This window comes from Morus notabilis, unplaced genomic scaffold, assembly GCF_000414095.1.
Source record: "Morus notabilis unplaced genomic scaffold, ASM41409v2 Scaffold489, whole genome shotgun sequence".
NCBI lineage: Eukaryota > Viridiplantae > Streptophyta > Magnoliopsida > Rosales > Moraceae > Morus > Morus notabilis.
In genome coordinates, this window is record NW_010357331.1 from 192,077 (window position 1) to 194,334 (window position 2,258).

Here is a 2,258-nt window from a genome sequence, read left to right on the forward strand (position 1 = left end):
TATTTTTAATACAATAATGGAAATTTTTGGGTTTTATGGGATAGAAGATAAAGTTTTAACAATTACTTTTGATAATGCGTCAGCTAATACAGCTGCAATTAATCTGTTTAAACGTAGTTTGAAACTAGCATTTGGAGGAGAAATTTTTCATCAACAGTGTGCATGTCATATAATTAATTTAGTAGTTCAAGCAGGAATTGAACATATCTCAGCTAATCTTACAAATATTAGAGAATCATTATCCCTCACATCTAGTTCTGGAGCTCGGCTCCAAGAATTCAAACAATATTGCAGGAACAGCCAGATGCGCCCAAGAAAGTTTCCAACTGACGTGAGACATAGGTGGAATTCAACATATTTAATGTTGAAGGCAGCACTCCCGTATTCACAGCTTATCACGACATACGTAAACAGTAAGAACGATCAAATTTTAATTTTCGATCCTGATTGGCAGATTGCTGAGTATTTTTTTAAATTTTTAGAAGTTTTTTACAATGCTACTGAATTACTTTCTGGAGTTTATTATCCTACTGCACATTTAGCTTTACATCAACTATTTAATATTTCAGAAACATTTTCTTATTATAGGGCTACACAACTTTTTGGAAATATAGTTAACTTAATGGAAAATAAATTTAAAAGTTATTGGTCAGGTTGTCCTATGTTATATGCATTGACAACCATTTTAGATCCTAGGTGCGGAGTAGATGGAACTGAATCATTGATGACTGCTACCGCAGAGAATTTAAAAATAGATATGCAACTAAGTATTACTGACGCTAAGAAAATGTTAGAAAAAGTTTTTAGTTTGTATGAAGCAAAATATAACACAGGTCAAAAAGAACAGGGAACTTCGTCGTCAACTACCAGTTCGGGGCCTAAAGGATCGTTGTGGAGTTTCTTGAAGAAGAAAGAGAAAACGGCAGGATCATCCTCAACACAAGCATCTACGGAACTAGTCAAATATTTTGAAGCAAATTTTGTAATCGATGACGACTAACTAAACATCTTACAGTGGTGGAAGAGCAAGACAGACTGTTTTCCAACACTGTCCATAATAGCTCGTGACATTCTGACAACTCCAGTGTCAACGGTAGCATCAGAGCAAGCTTTTAGCACAAACAACCGAATTCTTGGCGATAAGAGAAGCAGAATGCATCCAGATATCTTAGAGGGACTAATGTACGTTAAAGACTGGGAAGATGCTAGAAGACAAAAACAACAATACACAGATGATTCGATGCAAGAATATTTTTCTAACTTAGAAATAACAGAATCTTCTGGAAGCACTTAGGTTTGTAATTTACTATTCCTAGCTACTGCACTCTTTTTTCCTTCGCTAAGGTTTTGTCCCAATCTCCCCACGGGTTTTACTTAGCAAGGTTTTAACGAGACAGTCATTTATGTGTACTCATATTACGTCAATTCAATAAATTCACATCTTTTAGGGCATTTGATATTTTTTTTAATTAAAATTTAAAAAAAAATACAAGGGCCGGGGCCTGCCCGTGAAGGGTCTGGGCCTAGGCCCGGCCCTGGCCCTTATTGTAAAACCCAAAATTTGAAATGGGGTTAATTTGTAATTTTTAAAGACTTAAGTGTGAAAATTTTAAAAATATGGGCCAAAATGTAATTTTCAAGAAATGTGGGGATCAGAAACGGATAATTGGACACTCAGTGAGTCCAAACTAGTATTAATGCCACTTGGGCGTGTTCCACCTCATCAGAAAAATTCAAAACACAAAAACCCACTTTCTCTCTCTTCTTTCTCTCTCCTTCCACGCGTATGGCCGTACACATCCGGGAAAGATTCCGGCGTTCATTTTCGACACCCCCCGGCTCATTGGAAAGCTCTCATCGAGCCGAGTCTGGATTGGTGTCTTGCAGCCGCCAACTCCGCCGGACGCTGCCACACTTGCCGGTCAAAGTTCCGAAAAATCTCGAAAACTTCCGATCGTGATATCTTCGCCGTCCGGTGTCCGATCGAGGTGATTCCGGTCCCAATAGACTTAGAGCGAAGAGACGAAGAAAACGGTACCAGCAGCACGGCTTGATTCTGACCGGAGCACCGCCGCCCGTGGTGGCCGGATTCCTCGCTGCCGCCGCCCACGAATCTCCCTCCTCCGGCCGCTGTGAACGACACCGCCCAGCCCATTAGCTTCAGAGGGAGTCGGTGAGTCGTTCTGGGCCACCAGCCGTGGTCACCGCCGCCGCCTTGCCGGAAAACGAGCCGCCGCCGCCGTGAGAACAGTGGGAGG